Source organism: Lynx rufus, unplaced genomic scaffold (genome assembly GCF_022079265.1).
Source record: "Lynx rufus isolate CCGP_SWC_20201006 ecotype Redwood Valley unplaced genomic scaffold, mLynRuf1.p SCAF_14, whole genome shotgun sequence".
Taxonomy (NCBI): Eukaryota; Metazoa; Chordata; class Mammalia; order Carnivora; family Felidae; genus Lynx; species Lynx rufus.
The window spans coordinates 40732042-40756941 of NW_025814828.1; positions in this window are offsets into that span (position 1 = coordinate 40732042).

The window sequence follows — 24900 nt, forward strand, 5'->3', positions numbered from 1 at the left end:
TACGTGGCAATGAGAAAGAATGAAATATGGCCCTTTGTAGCAACATGGATGGAACTGGAGAGTGTGATGCTAAGTGAAATAAGCCATACAGAGAAAGACAGATACCATATGGTTTCACTCTTATGTGGATCCTGAGAAACTTAACAGAAACCCACGAGGGAGGGGAAGGAAAAAAAAAAAAAGAGGTTAGAGTGGGAGAGAGCCAAAGCATAAGAGACTCTTAAAAACTGAGAACAAACTGAGGGTTGATGGGGGGTGGGAGGGAGGGGAGGGTGGGTGATGGGCATTGAGGAGGGCACCTTTTGGGATGAGCACTGGGTGTTGTATGGAAACCAATTTGACAATAAACTTCATATATTGAAAAAAAATATTGAAGTCCTAAAAAAACACAAAATTATGACATCTAATAACATGCTTGGCAAAATTTGGATATTATTAGTGATATTTGAATTAGTGAACAACAAATCTAATGAATTAATAAATGTAATCAGCTTTTACCTTGAAAAAAGTGAATAAATTAAAAAAAATTAAAAATAAATAAATATGGGGTGTGTTGAAACTAAGTATCCACATATCAAGGAAAACTGATATTGATGAAAACTGCAAAAAGCTAACAGCAATGAAAGCCATAAATAATTGCTTTCTCTATACACCATAAATAATTGCTTTCTCTATACACTTATAATAATCACTGATTATTTTTTCATTGACTCAGGAGATATTTAATGCATTTCTCCTGCGTACAAAGCTCTGCAATTAAGTTAGCAAATTCAGTGACCTCAAAGACCTTATCATTCCTTTTTTTAAAAAAATTTTTTTTAACGTTTATTTATTTTTGAGACAGAGAGAGACAGAGCATGAACGGGGGAGGGTCAGAGAGAGGGAGACACAGAATCCGAAACAGGCTCCAGGCTCCGAGCTGTCAGCACAGAGCCCGATGCCGGGCTCGAACTCATGGACTGCGAGATCACGACCTGAGCCGAAGTCGGCCGCTCAACCGACTGAGCCACCCAGGCGCCCCAGACCTTATCATTCTTTATAGGTCAGGACTCTTCTGTTCCAGCCACAGATGTGGGGTTTCCATAGAACCAGCTGCAAGGCTGGACTGTCACACTCAGAAAAGGGGCAGAGACCACGGGAAGCTAGGCAGCCAGGACAGCCCCAACTGTGCCCCCCAACAGCGCCCCTGTTGCTTCCTGTGACTCCTGGAGGCTGCAGTTTAGACCGTGACCATGGGGTCCTGGCGTCTCATTGCCATTGCTGCCCTGGAGACTGGGTGTTGCTGCCACCGTCACCACCACCCGAGACGGTGTCGCTAATTATTTACCTTTCGATACAATGTGCCCGGAAGATGTGTTTCATTGGCTGGGCATTCAGGGACGCCTGGGTGGCTCAGTCGGCCAAGCGTCTGAGTCTTGATTTCAGCTCAGATCCTGATCTCACAGTTCTTGAGTTCCAGTCCATGTCGTGCTCTGTGCGGATAATGTGGAGCCTGCTTGGGATTCTCTCTCTCTCTCTCTCTCTCTCTGCCCCTCCCCCGCTCCCTCTCTCTCAAAAAAAATAAATAAATAAACTTTTAAAAATGTTAAAAATAGGGGCGCCTGGGTGGCTCATTCGTTTAAGCGTCCGACTTCGGCTCAGGTCATGATCTCGCCATCTGTGAGATGGATTCTGTGCCCCCCCCCTCTCTGCCCCTTCCCCGCTCATGCTCTGTCTCTCTCTATCTCTCAAAAATAAGCAAACGTTAAAAAAAAATTTTTTTTAATGTTAAAAGTAATGAGCATTCAAAGGAAGGAAAGATTACTTCTAGCTGGTGCAATAGAGAAAATTTGCTCCAAAAGATGATTTTTAAGGTGAATCTCGTGGGGTGCTATGGTTTGGATTTGGGAAGATGTACCGAAGAGCATCACAAGTGACGGGGTCGTGTGAGCAAACAAATATCGAGTCGGGGAGATGTGGAGGCAGGAAATGACAGGGTTTTATTCCAACAAGCATTTATTTCACATATGCTGTGTACCAGGCGCTCTGTTTGGCACTGGGGCTGAGATGTAAAAGGCACACTCTACCCCTCAGGTGTTCAGGCTGAAGGGAAGAGACCACGTGAAACTAAAATGCTTCTGCACAGAAAAGGTAACAATCAACAATGAAAAAGCAAATTGGAATGGGAGAAACTTTTTGTCATTTTTTTCTTTTTCTTTTTTTTTTCATTTTATTTATTTTAGAGAGAAAGAGTACGAGTAGGGGAGAGGGGTGGAGGGAGAGAGAGAAATTTTTTAATGTTTTTTTTTAATTTTTAAATGTTTTTTATTTTATTTTTGGGAGAGAGACAGAGAGACAGAGCACGAGTGGGGGAGGGGCAGAGAGAGAGGGAGACACAGAATCCAAAGCAGGCTCCAGGCTCTGAGCTGTCAGCACAGAGCCTGTCGCGGGGCTTGAACTCACAAACGGTGAGATCATGACCTGAGCCGAAGTCAGACGTTTGACTGAGCCACCCGTGTGCCCCTAGAGAGAGAATTTTAAGCAGGCTCCACGCTTAATGGGAAGCCCAGTGCAGGACCCGATCCCACGACCTCGGGATCATGACCTGAGCCAAAATCAAAAGTGGGACGCCACCTGGGCATCCTGAGAAAATATTTTCAAACTATCTGATAAGGGGTTAATATTCAAAATGTATAAGGAACTCCTTCAGGTCAATAGCCAAAAGAAAAGAAGAAAAGAAAAGAAAAGAAAAGAAAAGAAAAGAAAAGAAAAGAAAAGAAAAGAAAAGAAAAGAAAAAAGAAAGGAAGGAAGGAAGGACCAATTAAAAGGTGAGCAAAGGACTTAAATAAAGATTTCTCCAAAGAAGACACACAAATGACTAACAGGCGTATGAAAAGATGCTCAACATCACTAATCGTCGGGGAAATCACAACGAGGGATCACCTCACACCCATTAGGGTGACTATTAACAACCACAACAAAAGAGAACACACATTGGCAAAGGTATGGAGAAATTGGGACCCTTGTGCCCTGTTGGTGGGAACATAAAATGGTGCAGTCACTATAGAAAACAGTAAGAAAGTTCCTCAAAAACTGGAAACTAGAGCTACCTTATGATTCCACTTCTGGGTATATATCCAAAAGAACTGAAACCAGGATCTGGAAAAGATATCTGCACTCCCATGTTCACTGCAGAATTATTCACAGTAGCCAAGATGTGGAAACAATCTGATTTTTTTAATGTTTATTTGTTTTTGAGACACAGAGACAAAGAGCGTGAGTGGGGGAGGGGCAGAGAGAGCGAGGAAGACACAGAATCGGAAGCAGGCTCCAGACTCTGAGCTGTCAGCACAGAGCCCGACGCGGGGCTCGAACTCAGCTGAGCCGAAGTCGGACGCTCAACTGACTGAGCCACCCAGGTGCCCCGATGTGGGAACAATCTCATGTCCCTCAATGGATGAATGGATAAAGACAATGTGATACAAACATACAATGGAATATTATTCAGCCCTAAAGAAGAATTGAACCGTGCCATAGGTGACAACATGGATGAACCTGGAGAACATGATGTGAAGTGAAAAAAAGCCAGTCACAGAAGGACAATATTGCATAATTCTGCTTGTATGAAGTATCTAAAATAGTCAAACACGTAGAAGCAGAGAGTAGAACGGTGGTTTTCAGGGGCTGGGGGAAGGGGGAAATGGGGAATTGGTGCCCAATGAGTATAAAGTTTCAGTTATACCGTACGATTAAGTTATAGAGAACTGTTGGGGCGCCTGGGTGGCTCAGTGGGTTAAGCATCCGACTTTGGCTCAGGTCACGGTCTTGCAGTTCGTGAGTTCGAGCCCCACGTTGGGCTCTGTGCTGACAGCTCAGAGCCTGGAGTCTGCTTCAGATTCTGTGTCTCTCTCCCTCTGCCCCTCCCCCACTTGCACTCTGTCTTTCTGTCTCTCTCAAAAATAAATAAACATTTAAAAAAAATTTTAAAAATGGGCTCCTGGGTGGCTCCGTCGGTTAAGCGTCCGACTTCGGCTCAGGTCATGATCTCACCGTTCGTGAGTTCGAGCCCCGCGTCGGGTTCTGGGCTGACCGCTCACAGCCCGGAGCCCGCTTCAGAGTCTGTGTCTCCCTCTCCCTCTTTCTCTCTGCCCCTCCCCCGTTTGCACTCTGTCTCTGTCTCTCACTCAAACATAAATAGACAGTAAAAGCTTTCTCAAGTTTGTAAAAAAACAAACTTTTTGTATTTTGTATTTGTATTTTGTTTTTTTTACAAACAAAATAAAAATAAAAAAGTTCTAGAGATCTGCCGTGCGACGTAAGACCTATGGTTAAAATTGCTGTATTGTTAAAATTTTGTTAAGAGGGTAGATTTCATTACCACAGAGAAAAAACAATTTTAACCTCCTCTTCTTACAAAGGCAATAGTCATATTGGATTAGGGCCCACCCATATGACTTCATTTTACCCTACGTACCTTTTTAAAGGCCCGACCTGCACATACAGTCACATTCAGTGTGTGAATTTGCAGGGCGGGTGCACGAGTTGGCCCCACACAAGCATCCCCAAAGGCATGGAGGCGAAAATTACATTTTCTCCTCAGGCAACTGCCGGAAATTATGGGGAAAGAGAAGACAAGATGAGATGGTTCCTCTCTGTTCCCCATGGGCTCCCACCCTCTAGCAGGCTAGTCTGGCTTTGCCCACATGGCGGTGGTGGTAAGGGTTCCCGCAACAAGACTGGAAGCCCACAGGTTCCCTTGAGGCTCACACCGGACATTCACACAATTGTTGGCTTCAGTTGCACATCAGGTCTCAAGGCCAACCCAGAGTCAAGGACCGGAGAGAGAGATTCCATCTCATGGTGGAAGGAGCTGCGATCACTTGTGGCCACTTCTACGAGTCACCACACCAGCTGGGAGACAGATAGCTTTTTGTAACTCAGAAGGAGATAAATGAGGGGCGCCTGGGTGGCTCAGTCAGTTGAGCATGCGACTCCTGATTTCGGCTCAAGTTGTGATCTCAGGATCATGGGATTGAGCCCCACATCAGGCTCCGTGCCGAGTGTGGAGCCTGCTTAAGATTTTCTTCCACTTCCTCTACCCCTCTACCCCACTTGCGCTCTCTATCTCTAAAAGAAAAAAGAGAGGGAAAAGAATGATAAGAACCAAACAAAAGTCATGAGCATGAGGATGAGCGAGAGACTGACTTAGGACAAGGGATCTGGGACTTGGTGTTTGCATGGTCCTCTGGCCGTGGCTTCGGAAATGAAGCGATTGGTGGCATCATTTGGAAGGCGAGTATGGTTTGGATCAACCCCCCACTGCAGTTCTAAATTCTTGCTCTTTGCACACACAGTCTTTATGGTTTGCCGTCCGCACGAAACATGGCTATCTGCTCGTGAACGAAATAAAATAACAGAAATGTTGGAAAGCTGGGTAGTAGTTTTCTGTTACTCCAGCAAAAGATAACTTCAACTGTGCCTTTAAGTAGCAGAGAACTAGAGAAGAGGCATGATTTCCCTCAAATGCCTACCCCCTGTTCCTTCGCTTGCCCCCCTGTGTCTGGCTCCTTCTCATGGTCCCAGCCTCAGTTTACATGTCATTCTCGTGAAGAGACCTTCCCTGAAGGCCCTACCTAAATGCTACTCGTGTTCTACACCTGCCAGCTACTTTCTATTACCGTGCCTTGTTTAATTCTGTGTCGGCAATGTTCACAATCTGTTGCTTTCTTGGTTTGGCTTATTTATGTGTTCTGTTTCTTCCATTACCATAAGCTGCCAGGTTTGAGATCAGGCATATTGTCACTTTTTCTTCTCACATAGAGCCTGGCACATTCGAGGTGCTCAATATACATTCATTGAATGAAAATATGCTATTATCTCCATGGCCGGAGGTGTTCCTTAAGTGTTGTGTGTGGGTTTTTTTAATGTTTATTTATTTTTGAGAGAGAGAGAGACTGCATGTACATGTGAGCGGGGAAGGGACAGAGAGGGGGGAGACAGAAGATCCCAAGGGGTCTCTGTGCTAACAGCAGAAAACCCAATGAGGGGCTCAAACCCATGAACCACGAGATCATACATGAGCCAAGGTCGGTCACTTAGCAGACTGAGCCACCCAGGCGCCCCAGGTGTTCTTTTTTTAGTTCTGTAATATGAGTTTAGAAACACCTATTGGGGGCACCTGGGTGGCTCAGTTGGTTACGTGCCCGACTCTTGGTTTGGGCTCAGGTCACGATCTCGCCGTTTGTGGGTTTGAGCCTCGCGTTGGGCTCCATGCTGACAGTGCAGAGCCTGCTTGGGATTCTCTCTCTCCCTCTCTCTCTGCCCCTCCCCTGCTCACTCTCTCTGTCTCTCTCTCTCTCAAAAATAAATAAATAAACTTTGAAAAAAACACCTATTGAAACGTACAGGGAAGCTTTTGATAATGAAGATGTGAGTAAACACTGGAGTGATTGACTAATACGGTATTTACTGAGTTACTATGCCTTTGTATGTGTTAACTCATCTAGGAGACAGGGAAGTAGGTGCTATCATTATCCCCATTTCACAGATGAGGACAGTGAGGCACAAAGCAAGTAAGTAATTTGTCTAGGGTCACAGAGATAGTTCATGATGGAACCCAGACTTCAATTCAGGTGGTTTAGCATTAAAACGTGTGCTCTTAACCACTATATCATTGCTTCTTTAAGAAAAGTCTACTAGTCCCTTTTAAAAAGCCCGCTATGGGGGCGCCTGGGTGGCTCAGTCGGTTAAACTGAGTCCGACTTTCAGCTCAGGTCACAATCTCGCGGTCTGTGAGTTCGAGCCCCACGTCGGGCTCTGGGCTGATGGCTCAGAGCCTGGAGCCTGCTTCCGATTCTGTGTCTCCCTCTCTCTCTGCCCCTCCCCCGTTCATGCTCTGTCTCTCTCTCTCTGTCTCAAAAATAAATAAACGTTAAAAAAAAATTAAAAAGCCTGCTATGAGGGTGCGTGGGTGGCTCAGTCGGTTAATTATCTGACTTCGGCTCAGGTCACGTTTGTGTGTTCGAGCCCCATGTCGGGCTCTGTGCTGACAGCTCAGAGCCTGGAGCCTGCTTCAGATTCCGTGTCTCTCTCTCTCTCTGCCCCTTCCCTGCTCATGCTCTGTGTGTGTGTGTGTGTGTCTCGCAAAAATAAATAAACCTATTTTTTTTAATTTTAAAACATTAAAAGGCCTGCTATCTATTTGTCTAGTATAGGTCTGCTTAGAGACCGGAGCTGAATAAATATTCTATGAAGTTCCCTCCCAGCCCTATGAATTAGTAAATGTACTGCCATCTGAAATGCATCTTAACTTTAGTTCTTGTTTCTTTATATGGATAGCCAACTTGAACCAAGCAGTGAGAGTCAAAGCTCCAAAAATTTGGCTACACTATCAAACCAAATGTTTGAACCAGTCAAAGCAGTGTTCTTGAAATATGCTACATTGGATATGACACCAAAGGCACAAGCAATAAAAGCAAAAATGAACACATGGGACTACATCACACTAAAAAGCTTCTGCCCAGCACAAGAAACAATCAACAAAATGAAAAGACAACCTGCGGGATGGGAGAAAATGCTTGTAAACCATTGATCGTATAAGGAATTAATATCCAAAATGTATGAGGAACTCCTACGACTGAATAGCAAAAAAAAAAAAAAAAAAAAAGACTCTGATTTTAAAATGGGCAGAGGACCTGAATAGACAGTTTTCCAAAGAAGACATACACATGGCCAACAGGTATGTGAAAAGGTGCTCAACATCACTCATCATGAGGGAAATGAAAATCAAAACCACAGTGAGATATCACCTGATACCTGTTTGAATGGCTAGTACCAAAAAGACAAGGGGCGCCTGGGTGGCTCAGTTGGTTAAGCATCCAATTTCAGCTCAGGTCATGAGCTCACGGTTCATGGGCCCCACATTGGGCTCTGTGCTGACAGCTCAGAACCTGGAGTCTGCTTCGGAGTCTGTGTGTGTGTGTGTGTGTGTGTGTGTGTGTGTGTCTCTGTCCCTCCCCCGCTCAGGCTCTGTCTCTCTGTCTCTCTCTCTCAAAAAGTAAATAAACATTAAAAAAAAAAGATCAGGAATATTGTCTCTTTTTCTTCTCACATAGAGCCTGGCACATTCGAGATGCTCAATATATGTTCATTGAATGAAAACATGCTATTATCTCCATGGCCGGAGATGTTCCTTAGGTGTTGTGTTGTTTGTGTTTTTTTTATGTTTATTTATTTTTGAGAGAGAGAGAGACTTCAAAAAAAAAAAGACAAGAAATAACAAGTGTTGGCAGGGATGTGGAGAAAAGGGACCACTCGTGCACTTCTGGGGCGGGGGTGTGGAATGTAAATTGGTGCAGCCACTGTGGACAACAGCATGGAGGTTCCTCAAAAACTTAGAAAATGGAGCCGCCATATGATCCAACAATTCCACTTCTAGGTATACATTCCAAGGAGATGAAATCAGAATCTCAGAGATATTTACACTCCTATGTTCATTGCAATCCACAATAGGCAGGATATGGAAGCAACCTAACATCTGTCAAAGGATGAACGGGTTATAAGAGTAACACATTTGGGGAATCTAATGTACAGTACAGTAGTTATAGTTAATACTGTATCATATATTTGATAGTTGCTAAGAGAATAGATCTTGGGGCACCTGGATGGCTCAGTCTGTTGAGCGTCTGACTTCGGCTCAGGTCATGATCTCGCGGTTTGTGAGTTCCAGCCCCACGTCGGGCTCTGGGCTGACCGCTCGGAGCCTGGAGCCTGCTTCAGATTCTGTGTCTCCCTCTCTCTCTGTCCCTCCCCTGCTGTTCTCTGTCTCTCTGTCTCTCTCTCAAAGATAAATAAACATTAAAAAAAAAGAAAAGAGAATAGATCCTTTTTTTCTTTTGTTTATTTTATTATTATTATTTTTTAATATGAAATGTATTGTCAAATTGGTTTCCATACAACACCGAATGCTCATCCCAAACAGGTGCCTTCCTCCGTACCCATCACCCACCCTCTCCTCCCTCCCACCCCCCATCAACCCTCAGTTTATTCTCAGTTTTTAAGAGTCTCTTATGGTTTCGTTCCCTCCCTCTCTAACTTTTTTCCTACCATGGGGGAGGAGAATATATCTTAAATGTTCTCACCACACATACAAAATTATAATTATGTGAGGTGATGAAGGAGTTGACTGAGCTTACCGGGGTAATCATTTTGCAATACATACGTGCATCAACTTGTTGTGTTATACGCCTCAAACTTACACGGTGTTATTTGTCAGGTATATCTCAATAAAGCTGGGGAAGGGGGGGAAGGTAGATTGTTAATCGAGGCACTATCCTACAATCCGATTCGTTTTTAAAAAGAAATCTGCTACAAACTATCAGCGAAAGTAAGCTGATTTTCTTAATTCTCTTAAAGGTACAGATCCTTCGATAGGTAAATAAAGATGTTTATTCCTTTCAAGAAACAAGCCTTATCAGATGGGCCCTTATCAGTTATCTCTTACCATATAACAAACCATCCAAAACTTGGTGCCTTAAAATGAACATTTACTTAGTATAGGTACACCTGGCAGATATCATGTGAGTGTGAAATAAGCCGGTCACTAAAAGACAAATATTGTAGGATTCCACTTCACATGATGCGTCTAAAATAGTCAAATTCATAGAAACAGAAAATAGAAGGGTGGTTGTCCGGGGCTGGGAAGAGGGGGAAGTGGGGAGTTGTTTAATGGGTACCGATGGGGGGCTCGAACCCACGAACACGAGGTCATGACCTGAGCCGAAGTCGGATGCTCAACTGACTAAGCCACCCAGGTGCCCCAAAGGGTCATTATTATTTCTTTCTCACAGTTCTGGGGGGCCGGAATTCAACTGGGTGGTTCTGGTAGTGTGGCTTGGGATGGCTATGTAGCTATGTTCATCTGCGACCTTTGACCTCTAAGGGCGGCTGAGGCTGAAAGTTCTAAGACAGCCTCTAACCCTTCAGTCTTATAGCCTGGATTTCTTTATGGCGTGGCCCGCTCTACCTGTCTTTCCCACCGAATGCAGCTAGAAATCAGGGGTCGACTGCATGGGGCAGTTATTTCAAGAATCAAAAAAGTAAATGAGAGTAGGCACTTTGGGAAAAGGCCAGAACTCAAAGCATCACGGAACCAATGGTGAGTGTACTATTTTGTTTTTTTCCTTTCTCTGCCGTCCCCTGTCCCGAATTTTCAATGCAGCCCAAAACCCATCAGCGGGCTTCAGCACTGACAAAGAGAGCTTCAAAAGAAGTCTAGTTGAGGGGCGCCTGGGTGGCGCAGTCCGTTAAGCGTCCGACCTCAGCCAGGTCACGATCTCGCGGTCCGTGAGTTCGAGCCCCGCGTCGGGCTCTGGGCTGATGGCTCAGAGCCTGAAGCCTGTTTCCGATTCTGTGTCTCCCTCTCTCTCTGCCCCTCCCCCGTTCATGCTCTGTCTCTCTCTGTCCCAAAAATAAATAAACGTCGGAAAGAAAAATTAAAAAAAAAAAAGAAGTCTAGTTGAGGCTGGAGGGGTGGGAAAGGAGTCTTCTGAAACTCAAAGAACGGAAATCTTCAGTTATGTTTTTCTTTCGCTTTCTTGGTTCTTTTATACCTGGCCTAAAAGCAATGGGTGATGGCAGTAATAAGGCCTCTACGTTTCACTTGAAAGAAAACAATATGTTGATTCCAAGTAGTGTGGTGAAAGTGAGCATTCTTATCTTGTTTCTGATCTTAGGGGGGGAAGCATTTAGACTTTCACCGGTAGGCGTGATGTTGGCTAGAGGCTGTGGCACGCACGCGTGCGCATGTGCGTGTGTGTGTGTGTGTGTGTGTGTGCCCTTTGTCAGATTGTGGAAGTTGCTTGTCTTCCCCGATTTGCAAAGAGTCGTGTGTTGTTGTTATTCTTTAATGAGAAGATGTTGGATTTTGTCAAAAGATTTCCTGCATAAATTGAAATCATCACGTGGTTTTGGTCTTCTTTTAATATGGTAGAATTCACCGGTCGATTTTGAATATCGAATCAGCTTTGCGTTCCCAGGATACATCCCGTGTGCTCATGGTATATTATTCATCATGGTATCTACAAATAGGGACGGTACTGGAAGTCCTGCCAATGCGGTAGGCAAGATAAATATTTAAAAGGATACAGATTGCAAAGAAAGAAATAAAACACTTGCTATTTATAGACAACATGATAGTTGTCTCCATAGAAAATCCCCAAGACTCCATAAAGTGACTTATAACTCATCACTGAGTTTAGCAAAGTCACTGAATACAAGGACACCACACAGAAACTTTTTAAAAACGAATTCTATTACACTAGTAATAAACAATCGCAAATAGAAGTTGAAAAAACAGTACCCTGCATCATTCACCATGAAAAGTGGGATTTACCCCCTGGCTGCCAAGATGCTTCGACATACACATATGAATAAATGTGATACACTGCACTCACGGAATGAAAAATAAAAATCACGTGGTCATTTCAACAGCTACAGGAAAAGCATTTGACAAAATACAACATCCTTTCACGATAAAAAATTCTCAACAAATTGGGTGTAGGAACATACCTCGACACAACAAAGACCACGTCTGACAAGCCCACAGCCAACATCAAACTCAATGATGAAAGTATATGAAAGCTTTTCCTCGAAGATCAGGAACAAGACCAGAGTAGCCACTCTCACCACTCCCATTCAGCATAGTACTGGAAATCCTGGCTAGAGCAATCAGGCAAGAAAAAGAAATGAAAGGCACCCAAAGAGGAAGAAGTAAAATTGTCTTTGTTTGCAGATGGTATGACCTTAGACGTACAAAACCCTAAAGACGCCACCAAAAACTGCTAGAAGTAAAAACGAATTCAGGAAAATTGCGGGACACAAAATCAACATACAGAAGCCTGTTGCATTTCTCTACTCTAACAACAAAACAGTTATAAACGGAATAAGGAAAATAATCCCACTTACCATAGCATCAAAAACAATAGAAGACTTAGGGGATAAATCTCACCGTATTTTTTTGAACACTACATAAATAGGAAAAAAAAATCCTAAAATTTGCGTGGAGCCAAAAGGACCCCGAATGGCCAAAGCAGTCCTGGGAAAGAAGGACAAAGTGGGAGGCATCGCACTCCCTGTGTGCAAACTCTACCACAAGGCTAAAGTACAAAACGGTATGGTAGTGGCATGAAAGCAGGCATGTACAACAATGACACACGATCGAGAGCCCGGAAATAAACCTCCACATATACAGTCAACTAATATTTGACAAGGGAGCCAAGAATACTCGACGAGGAAATGATCATCTCTTCGAGAAATGGTGCTGGCTTCAGCAACAGTTTCCTGGATATGGCAGCAAACACACAAGCAACAAAAGCAAAAGTCAACAAGTGGGACTACATCACACTAAAAAGCTTCTGCCCAGCAAAAGAAACAACCAGTAAAATGAAAGGCGACCTGCGGAGTAGGAGAAAATATTGGCAAATCATATCTCTGATAAAGGGTAAACATCCAAAAAACCATAAAGAGCTCATACAACCCAATAGCAAAAAAAAATTAAAAACCCAATTTAAGAAACATGGGCAGGGGAACCGAATAGACAGTTTTCCAGAGAAGACATCCACATGGCCAACAAGGACATGAAAAGATGCTCAGCATCACTCATCACCAGGGAAAACCACAATGAAATATCCCCTGACGCCCGTTTGAATGGCTATCATCAAAGAAAGAACTGTTGGCAAAGATTTGGAGAAAAGGCAATCCTAGTGCACTGTTGGTGGGAATGTAAATTGGTGCAGTCACTATGAGGGTGCCTGCAGGCTCGGTTGGTTGAGCATCTGACTCTTGATTTCTGCTCGGTAGTGTGGGGAAAATGAACATTCATGATCCCAGGGCCGTGGGATCGAACCCCGCGTCGGGCTCTGTGCTGATGGCTCAGAGCCTGGAGCCTGCTTTGGATTCTGTGTCTTCCTCTCTCTCTCTGCCCCTCACCTGCTTGCGCTCTGTCTCTCTCTCTCTCTCTCTCTCTCTCTCTCTCAAATATAAACATTGAAAAATAAAAAGATTCTCTCTCTCTCTGCCCCTCTCCCCCACTCTCTCTAAAAAAATAATAAATAAAATAAAATAAAATAAAATAAAATAAAATAAAATAAATCGGTGCAGCCACTATGGAAACAGTATGGAGCTTCCTCCAAAAATTAAATTAAAAATAGAACTACCATATGATCCAGCAATCCCATTTCTGGGTATATATACAAAAGAATTGAATTTCAGATCTCCTACGTTGCATTGCATTCGGATCTCCTACGTTCATTGCATTACAATAACCAAGATACGGAAACAACTTAAATTTCTGTCAGTGAATGAATGGATAAAGATGTGGTGTGTGTGTGTGTACATATATGTATGTGTATATATGTATATATATGTATGTATACATACACACACACACACTGGAATTATTATTATTATTCCTTCTGAGAAAGAAGGAACTCCTACAATTTACAACTTGGATGAACGTTGAAGGAACTGATGTTAAAGTCTTCAGAACCAGGAATATTGAGAGTGGATAAGGTTGATGTCCCAGCTCAAGCAATCAGGCCGGAAGGGCCAAATTCTTTCTTCCTTCACTTTTTTGTTCAATTTAGGCCCTCGGTGGGTTGGATGATGCCCGACCACAGAGGGAAGGGCAAACCACTTAACTGACTTCACGGGTTTCATTGCTGATTTCATGCAGAAATGTCCTCCCGGACACGCCAAGAATTAATGTTGAGCCAAGTATCTGAGCACCCCATGATCCAGTGTAATCAATGTATGCAATTCACCATCACGCGCATTCGCAAATTTTTTGATTCTCCTTCCATCAAGAAGTGTGGCCGGGGGCACCTGGGTGGCTCAGCTCGTTGAGCATCTGACTCTTGATCTCGGCGCAGGTCACGATCTCATAGTTTCGTGAGTTCAAGCCCCGCGTCAGGCTCGGCTCTCACAGTGCGGAGCCTGCTTGCAATTATCTCTCTCCTCTCTCTCTCTCTCTCTCTCTCTGCCCCTCTCCTGCTCTCTCACTCTCTCTCCATGACTCTCAAAATAAAATAAATAAACATTAAAAAAAAAAAAGAAGTATGGCCTATGTCCCCTTTCTTGAAACTGGCATGGCTTGCGATTCACTTGTAACCAATTGAATGAGGCAAAAGTTATAGTGCGCATTTCTGAAGCCAGGTCAGAAGATGGAGTGCCACTTCTGCCTTTTGCTCCCTGGGACGTTCATGTTAAGGCTCTGACTCACCTTGTAAAAAGGCAGACTATCCCGAGGCCACCATGCTGTGAGGCAGCCCCGGTCGCGTAGAAAGGTCACATAGTGAGTTTCTGGTCAACCCCCTCCCCTGACCAGCCAACAGCCAGACAGGCGCGTGAATGGTGATGCCTCCCTATGATTCCAGCCCAGTCTCCCCAGCCGAGGCCCTAGACATGGTACAGCAGAGAGAAAAATGACTCTCGCTGTGCTCTGTCCCGATTCCTGACCTATAAAACTAGTGGGCATGATGAAATGGTTATGATAAGCCACTCAGTCTTAGGGGTAATTTGTTACCAAGCGGTGGTAACCAGAATACATGACTTAACAAAGCTGAGTGTGATTAAGTTCTCAGCACGGGCTGTGCACTCTTACCGAATATGTTGCTCTGCCTCTTTGGGCTCTGCGGGAACCTGGAAATGGCCTAGAGAAATTCTCCCTTTTGGAGAACGGGAAAGGGGAATTTCTGGATCAGAAGCCCGATTTTGAAACGTCCGACTCTTGATTTCAGCTCAGGTCATGATCTCATGGTTCATGGGTTCGAGCACCACACTGGGTCACACTGGCAGTGCAGAGCCTGCTTGGGATTCTCTCTCTCTCAGTTAAAAATCCAAGAGTGAAGGGGCGCCTGGGTGGCTCGGTCTGGCTAAACGTCCTACATCGGCTCAGGTCGTGATCTCATGGTTTGAGCCTCACATGAGACTCTGTGCTGACAGCTCAGAGCCTGGAGCCTGCCTCGGATTCTGTGTCTCCCTCTCCCTCTGCCCCTCCCCCACTTGTGCGCTGCCTCTCTCTCTCTCTCTCTCTCAAAAATAAATAAACATTAAAAAATGCCAAGAGTGAAGATGTCTCCGGGGAGGCATCGGTCATCAACCACACAGGTTTAGTTTCTGATCCTAAATACTGTGTGAATGTTTTACAATTTAATCTGGTTGCCATTAGGTTCTTGTTTATTTTTGTAGCGACTGAGCATAAAATACGGGTTGGTCCAGTTGTGTTAGTCATAAAATATATCAAGTGATCTTAGTTAAATAGTTTCTAAAGTTCAGAATTTTCTCCCTGTATAAGATAAATTCCTTTAGTTAATATTTTCAGATACACTCAAATGACCAGTGCCTATCAGTGTTTGAGAAATCTAAATTCAGGAAGTTCTCTTGTTTTCAGAGCAGCTAAGATACTTGATATTGTTAACAAACAGAAGAAGTGAGAAATTCCACGTTAGGTTTTAATTAGAACGGACTCGGTGAATAGAAGGAACTGAAAACCCCATTTCCAGAATGTCAGAATGGACCCAATGTAACAAGCATTACCTCTTGAAATGTCAGCCAAATCTTCCTGGTGTTCAACATGGCTACTATTCTCTGGACTGGACTTAAGAAAATTTCTACCTTATAACCCAGAATGTCTCCCCAGCTATTGTAAGCAGGTACTTTAGGGAAATTGTCAGGTCAGCTACAAGAAGCACCCTGGAAGGTTTCCACCTGACCTCTGAAAAGTTTCGGGAGGCAGCAAACTCCACACTCACATCAACTGTTTTTCTTCTAAACCTGGAAACCATCAGGATGTTTTACAAAACCTGAAACCTGTATGTTGCAAACAGTGTCTTTTCCTCCTTAATGCCTTCAGTGATCTTCTCAAGAATGCATGCGGTGGCAAGACAAATCAGAAGAGGCAAAACCTCAAAGAGGTATTCCCCATCGCTTCAGTCACTGGGGGACATTTGTTCTTGAGGTCATAGGGCTAGGAAAATGAACAGAGAAAATACGCGTTGGGGGCTTGAAGTGTCGGGAACTCTTTATCATCGGAGGGGCAACTAAAGCCAAGAGAGATAGCTAACCTGCCCAACTCTGAGCACAGGCACCTTTAATTATGGAGACATCCTGCTTCTCAGAGCGGAGCGTAGAAACAGTAGGAAACACTTGAATACATAAGTGACCACCTATCACATCCGGAGAAAAACAGAGGAAGCAAGTAGATCGTGAGCTGTCGCTTTGCCTCTTTCGACTTCCATTTCTGCCACCTGCCCACCAAGTCTATCATGTGTCCCTTTACTCCGTGTTAACCCTGCTTTTCCTCCATGTAGCCCACCCGATTACTTTTAAGCCAGAGACCCACCTGCCGCCATACTGGTTGCTAGGAGGACCTGACAAGGTAAGGTATTGCCGCAGTAGAACTGTGTAAATTGCAAAGTGCGATTTAAATGTGAAACGTTATTGGGGCACCTGGGTGGCTCAGTTGGTTACGCATCCAACTCTTGGTTTTGGCTCAGGTCATGGTCTCACGGTTCATGAGATCAAGCCGCATGTCAGGCTCTGCACTGTCAGCACAGAGCTTGCTTATGATTCTCTCTCTCCCCGTCTCTCTGCCCCTCCCCCACTGGCGTGTGTGCGTGTGTGTGCACGCGCTCTCTCTCTCTCTCTCTCAGAATAAATACACATTTAAAAAAGTTAAAAGAAAGTGAAACATTATTATTTTCTACGCTAACCTGATGTCAACATCCTGTCCCACCCTGCCTGGAATGGTCTACGTCTCCTTAAGAATCAGAAGATGGAACCTTATTTACCGTCTTTACCATTTTTAAGTATACAGTCCAGTAATGCTAAGTATATTCCCATTGTTGTGCAACCAACCTCCAGAACTTTTGCATCTTGCAAAACTGAAATTCTATACCTGTTAAACGACAACTTCGCATTCCTCGCTCCCCTTAGCCCCTGGCAACTACCACTCTACTTTCTGCCTCTATGAATTTGACCATTCTAGATACCTCATGTAAAGTAGTCATATAATATTTGTCTTTTTGTGACTGGCCTATTTCACTTAGCATACTGTCCTCCAGGGTCATCCGTGTTGTAACATGTGCCAGAATTCCCTTCCTTTATTATTATTTTTTAAATGTTTATTTATTTTTGAGAGACAGAGTGTGAGCAGGGGAGGGGCAGAGAGAAGGAGACACAGAATCCGAAGAGGCTCCAGGCTCTGAGCTGTCAGCACAGTCTCACGCGGGACTTGAACTCACGAACCGTGAGACCATGACCTGAGCCAAAGTCGGATGCTTCACCGACTGAGCCGCCCAGGCACCCCAAGAATTCCCTTCTTTTTTAAAGCTGAATAATATTCTACTGTGTGGATTTACTGTACTTTGTTTATCCATTTATCCATTGAGGGACATTTGGGTTGCTTCCACTTAGAGCATTTCATTTTTTTTTATTTAAAAAAAATAATGTTTATTTATTCTTGAGAGAGACAGAGTGCGAGCAGAAGAGGGGCTAAGAGAGAGGGAGACACAGAATCCGAAGCAGACTCCAAGCTCCGAGCTGTCAGCTCGATGTGGGGCTCGAACTCATGAACCGAGAGATCATGACCTGAGAGGAAGTTGGATGCTTACCAGACTGAGCCACCCAGGTGCCAGTCTTAGAGCATTTTAAAATCAGTGCCACCACCAGGTCACACAAAAAGCAATGACCCCCACCCTCTCTGACCTGCTTCCTGCTCTCCGCTTTCATCGGTGTGTCAGAGGCTGACCCTCGCCTGCTCTTTCTCCTACTCCTTGACTCCTGTGCCTCCCTTGCTCTCTTAGTCTTGCAGGCTAAGACAACCGAGGGCTCTGGGCCCTTCAATGTATTTGTTCTTTATTTTTAAATACTCATCGAGGTGTAATTGACACAGAACATTGTGTAATTGACATAGAACATTGTGTAAGTTTCAGGCGTAGAACATGTAGATGTGACACATTTATGTATTGCAATATGATCACCGCCATAGTGTTAGTTAACCCCTCCATCCCATCACATAATTATCCTTTCTCTTTTGTGGCAAGAACAATTAGGATCTAGTCTTGTAGCAACTTTGAAGTGAATAATACAGTATTGTGGAATATAATTGCTATGTGGGCCCTTCGTTTTAGATGCCAGACTATATCCCTGGAAGACTCTGGCACTGTTTTTTTTTTCTTTTTTTTCTGATGGGAAATGCCTCATATCCTCTATCAATTCTCCGTAGATGCTGGTTCCTAGACCCAAAGGTCCAAGGAGGGACTTTGCAGGTGGGTAAATTCTCCTGACGTGGCCCCCTGCTGCCATCTGCCGGCTGTGGTCATCAATGCTTCTATGGGCCCGTTTTCTGTTCAAAGGCTTTAGCCCTTTCCATCCCATCATCTATCCTGGGATAAGACTTTCAACTACTTAACTTTTTTCCTTCCCATATTTTCACTCTGTCCTGTTTTTTTTATTTTTTTTAATTTTTAACGTTTATTTATTTTTATTTTATTTTAAAAAATTTTTTTAACATTTATTTTTGAGAGAGAGAGAGAGAGCACAAGCAGGGGAGGGGCAGAGTGAGGAGGGAGATACAGAATCCGAAGCAGACTCCAGGCTCCGAGCTGTCAGCACAGAGCCTGACGTGGGGCTCAAACCCATGAACCATGAGATCACGCCCCATTCACTCTGTCCCATTTTTAAAAGAAAGATCTTTTAGGGGCGCCTGGGTGGCTCAGTCAGCTGAGCGTCCAACTTCGGCCCAGGTCATGATCTCGCGGTTGGTGGGTTTGAGCCCCGCATCGGGTTTTGGTGCTGACAACTTAGAGCCTGGAGCCTGTTTCAGATTCTGTGTCTCCCTCTCTCTCTGCCCCTGCCCCACTCACACTCTGTCTCTCTCTATTGCAAAAATAAACAGTAAATAAAAAATTTAAAAAAAGAAAGACCTTTTAGTTAATCTGTGTGCAGGTTACACATAGTCTCATCTGCCTTGTCTGAATAAAGAGAAGAAAAATCTCTCCAAATTTGGGCACTTCATTTTACCAAGGGACCAAAGAAAAGTCCCAAAATGTATATCAGTTCTCCTTTTCTCCCTGGAAGCAGTTATATTACATTCACATAAGTTGAATTGTGGATAGTATATAAAATACCAAGTACCAAGTATTCTTTGATACTCATAAAATGTTCAAAAGTGTTTTGAAAGCATTCCAACATAAAACAAGATTATGTATTGTTAACACAGACATAAAAACGAAAACTATACAAACACAACAAAAATTACTTTACAGACTCCTGGGCCATTTTGAAGTAAGGTGAGCCAAGAACGGAGAGTAGATTTTGTGTTTACAGACAAAACTAATTTGTTGGGCAAAACTGAAAACACATAAATGTCCAAGCCCAGGCAGGCATTAGAGGTAAGGGATTAAAATCAAATGATGCTGACTACATCCTTATACATTGTAAAATGTTTCTTTTGCCTCCCCTGCACTGTCCTGCTTGCCTGCTTTATCTTCCCCACTTCACATAGGACTTGTGCCCAGCACATGTACACAACAGGGGTGGTCAGTGGCCCACGGTTTTGTTTTTTTTTTTTTTAATGTTTCTTTATTTTTGAGAGACGCGGGGAGGAGCAGAGAGAGAGGGAGACACAGAATCTGAGGCAGGCTCCAGGCTGTCAGCCCAGAGCCTGACGCAGGGCTTAAACTCACAAACCTCAGGATCATGACCTGAGCCGAGGTCAGACGCTTAACCAAGTGCGCCACCTAGGCGCCCCTCTGGGGCGCATATTTTTAAGGGTGGTGTATGAGTTGGGAAAAGAGAGGAGTGTCAAAGTTGATGGGAGGGTGCGAGTAATGTTCTGGAAATTCAGCCTCGGGAAACATAGTAGCTTTCTTGTGATTAGGGAGAAGGAATCGGATCATTCTGGAATCTGAGGAGCACCGAAGGAAGAAGCCAGATTTCAGGTGGTGATGATTTCAGAATTTGCCACGATACTGAAGGGGCTATCTGAACGAACGGTGGCAATCCGTGGTGACGGAAGGTCTTCTAGGGATCCGTCTTGGAGCTGCATTTTACCAGTTAACCTAAAACTGAGAAAGCGTCGGTCACAGTTCGAAAAAAAATGGGAGGAGCTGAGGAAATTTATGAGGGGGCGGGGCTTCAATTATTTTCCTTGATCACTGCATCTTGCCGCGTTCTGCTCTGGTCAGAGGTAGAGAGGTGAGAAATTGGACTCTGTTCAATTTCAAGGGGGACAGTGGAATGTCCGTGGCTGTGCGGAGACCAGTCTCCTAGCTACGTTGAGCTAAAGAAACAAGTGAAAATTACTTAACATTTCTGTTGCCTGAAGCCTATGCCCTCTGCTGGAACTCTGGAGCCGCGCTAAGGTTGGGTTGGATGAGGGGAGTCAACCTACAGACATCGTCCTGAAAGGTGAAGAAAGGATTGAAGGTCTTTAGTCAGTGTTATCATGAAAATGCCATCCGAGCTTTGATACTTCCAGGCGGAGGGGCCAGGCGGATCAGCCCACGCCTTGTCAGGTAAGCTTGCTCTTGTCATAGAAGTCCGGTGAAGGGAATGTTTGGTTGTTTCCACTGACAAGTGTCGCTGCCAGCAGAGGAAAACGTCTGCTAGAAGGCCGAGTCAGTGGGAAAGGTCTCAGGAAATACTGTCAAATCCTAACACAATGAACACGATTATTAATTAAATTCGGTATCACAAAAAATCCAATCCCTGGTCAATGACTTACCAGTGGCTTTGAGCCCTTGTTATGTACTGTGCTTTAGCATAAAGCGTCTCTTTTAACCTTCCCAACAATCCTATGAAACCTGTAGCATCCTATCCCACCTGTATCATCATCATCATTGTCACTGTCACCGTTTTACATGATAGGAAAGTGAAGTTCAAGAATGTTAACTTGCTTGTGGTCACAAGGTTCCTGGCATTCAGACTCTGGCAGTGTGACCTCAGAGCCCATGCTCTTAAACACAGTGCTATTTTGCCTTCTGAGATCCCTATATTTATTTACAAAACTTAGAAAATAGTTATATACTTATGTAATATTTATATACTTATAAAACACTTATAAAAGAATGCGGGGCCCCTGGGTGGCTCCGTCGGTTGAGCATCCGACTTCGGCTCAGGTCATGATCTCATGGTTTGTGGGTTCGAGCTCCCCATCAGGCTCTGCACTCGGAGCCTGGAGCCTGCTTCGGATTCTGTGTCTCCCTCGCTCTCTGCCCCTCCCCCGCTTGTGCATGCTCTCTCTCTCTCTCTGTCTCTCAAAAATAAATAAATATTTAAAAATATAAATTAAAAAAAACCTTTAAGAACTCTTTAAAAGTCCATTACAATAAAATGTCTACATGTGCACCTCACTCTGGAATAAGCATATATGGTGACACGGTTGGTTACCTACCCAGCATCCGTCCCTCGTCCAGCTTCTTGAATTTTATTTAGGTATCTGCCTGTTGCTGTTGAGCCCATGTAATATGGACAAAGGTGATTCGACTTGACAGGTGGGTCCTGAGAAGCCTAGGCCAGTTGCACTGTCCCCTTTGACCTTCCCAGGGATGCAAAGTCCCGGGCTTTAATCAATCAATCCTGCATTTCCCCCTCTGGAAGTTGGTAGTGCTCCAGAGGTGGGCTCATGACCCAAACTGGCCCCAAATGTGTCAATGTGTCAAGTAGAGAGCATTTATCCCTTGGGTGGATTAAAGATAACTCTCTTTCTTTCTCTCTCTCAGTTCCCACCTGTCTATCTTACTCTCTCTGTCCCTATCTTACTCACGTGAACACACACACACACACACACACACACACACACATGCACGCACCTGTCAAAATGAGATTGCCCATTGCATCAACCATCCAAGAAAGAGCTGAAAAACTGGACCTATCCCAACCATCCCAAAAGAAAGTTTTGCAAACAATTCCAGAGAAAGAAAATCGCAATGTGACTCAAGACCAAAGTCACATACACTTCTCTTCTCCTTGCCCCAGGACAACTCCAATCCTGCGTGGCTCTAGCGGTTACCTGATTTCGAGGTGTTCTCTGACGCACAAGAGCTGTATAAAGCCCTTTACCCTCTAGTTGAGTCATTTTCTTTGTTTCTCTGCGACACTATCTAGTTGTCCCAACATAATGTATTAAAGATTCCATTCAGCAGTATTCCACAGAAGGGGCAGGTGGGAACAGTCCACCCAGCTGCTGGAGTGAAGGGAGAATTTTGTTATTTTATCACTGACGTGGTTTACAATCGATGATGCCTGATAATGATAGAAAGCGGGTTGATTTAGTCACTCTTATCATTGTTTCATAACAATGAACCCACGAGGTGAGCCATTCCCACTGTCCCACCTCCCTTGGTACCTCACTAAGTTCATCTTTTTTCTACTGGTTCAAGATATCACTGTCATTATGAATCAATTTCCCTTTCTGGATTTTCTATCCCATTGGTCTGTCTCTTCATTCACTAGTTTCACCCTAATGCTTTATGTTTTAATAGCTTTTGGTTCTGGTCCCCTATCGTTGCTCCTTTTTGTTTTTTGGCTTTGTTTTCGTCTTTTCAGATTTTTCGGGTGGCTTTTTTCCATATGAAGGTCGGGATCAGCTTGTTTAATTCCAATCCTCAACTTCTTTACTTACAGGTTTTTTTCCTCAGGGTTTTCTCTTTAGCCGATAGTTGAGCCATGTGGCTTTTGCTTTTAACTATAATTTTTAATCAAGTTTAATTAGAATATTTGAAGCTTATGTTCTTTCACTGGACATTACAGTCTTTCCTCTGCCAAGTTTGGGGGCAATCCCTCAATCATTGTATTTATTATGATTTAAAACTTTTAAATTTTAGTTGTCCTTTGAACAGGCGATAAGTTCCCCAGGTACAGAATTCAAAAGGAGCAAAAGGATTTCTAGTGAAAAGTCTTCTTCTCCCTCCTGTTTTCCAGACATCCAGTTCTTTTCCCGTGAAGCAACCTAAGTTACCAGTGTTTTTCAGAGCTTTTTTTTTTTCACATAACGAGCAAACATATGGATATATTTTCTCTTTTCTCTTTACAGGGGGTAGCACGCTTTATGCCCTGTTCTGCACCGCGCCTTTCCCACCTACCAATAGCTTTAGGAAATCACTCCAAATTAGTACATAAAAAGCTGACTCCCCGTTCCCATGGCTACATGGCATTTCATTGAATAAAGATACCATAAAGTACCCCATTGCTGCACCTTCAAGTTATTTAAAGATCTATTGCTATTATATACTGTATGATTTCATTTGTATAGAATTCTTTCTTTAATGTTTATTTATTTTGAGAGGGGGAGGAGGGGCAGAGAGAGAGGGAGATTCCCGAGCAGGCTCTAAGCTGTCAGCCCAGAGCCCGATGTGGCGCTCGATCTCACGAACCGGGGGATCATGACCAGAGCCGAGATCAAGAGTCAGATGCTCAACCAACTGAGCCACCCAGGCGCCCCTCATTTGTGTAGAATTCTAAATATTACAAGAGAATCTTACTGTGGTGACAGAAAGCGGATTGGCGGTTGCTTGGGAATGGGACACAGGGATAAAAGGGGATATGATGCCTGCTGAAATTCATCGAGTATAGTATACTCACCTATACTTTAGGTGAGTATAGTTTATTGTACCTAGGCTATACCCCAGTGAAGTTGCTTTTTTTTTTAATTTTTTTTAACATTTATTTATTTTTGAGACAGAGAGAGAGCATGAACAGGGGAGGGTCAGAGAAAGAAGGAGACACAGAATCCGAAACAGGCTCCAGGCTCTGAGCTGTCAGCACAGAGCCTGACGCGGGGCTCAAACCCACAGACCACGAGATCATGACCTGAGCCGAAGTCGGACGCTGAACCGACTGAGCCACCCAGGCGCCCCACCAGTGAAGTTGCTTCTAACAAATTTCTTGCCACTGCAAGTAATGCTGTAATAAAGAACCTGTACAAATGGGTCCATTCTATCGCCACCTGTTTTCTCAGTGACTCACTACAATGTCACAGCATTTAATTGTTCTCCTTTTGGAAAGAATGATTTGGTTGCAAAATCCAAAAAAAGATGCTCATTGATTTAGTTGTCCATTGGTTTTTGTCTGTCTCCCTCACCGCACTCCCTGCCCCGAGGAGGGAACAGGACCCTTGTCTGTTTCATTCACTACCTTATCCTCGGAGCACAGAATGGTGTCTAGCACAAAGCAGGTGTTCAATAAAATATCTCTTGAAAGAAAGAGCATTAAAATGTGTATTTTCAGGCTTCGCTCCTGGGGATTCTTTTATTTTTTAATGTTTATTTGTTTTTGAGACAGAGAGACAGAGCGGGAGCAGGGGAGCAGCAGAGAGCGAGGAAGACACAGAATCCGAAGCAGGCTCCAGGCTCTGAGCTGTCTGCACAGAGCCTGGCGCGGGGCTCATACTTACGAGCTCTGAGGTCATGATCTGAGCCGAAGTCAGCCGCTTAACCGACTGAGCCACCCAGGCGTCCCTGAGGATTCTGCTTCCATAAAACTGTGATAGGTTCTGGGAATCTATATTGTTAATAAGCTCTTCCAGGCAATTCTAGTGATCAGTTAGGTGGAGAACAACGCTTTAATTCTGGCCACGCTACTTGTCACCCAGGTCACTGCGGGACCCTTCTTCCTCCTTCCTGCGAGCAGCACCACTTCGTAAAGCATTGCGGTGCTGTGGTCGATGCTTCCCAGGATGGCGACCGCAATCCCTTCCATCCTGAATGCCTTTCTTCAATGCGATCTTTCAAGTCCTCCCATCAAGAGGGGGATCTCACTTCTCTGCCCTTGAATCGCATCTGGTTTTGTAACTGGCTTTGACCAATAGAACGGGAAACAAATGATGCTGTGAGGGTTCGTGGCCTAGGCCTTAAGAGGCC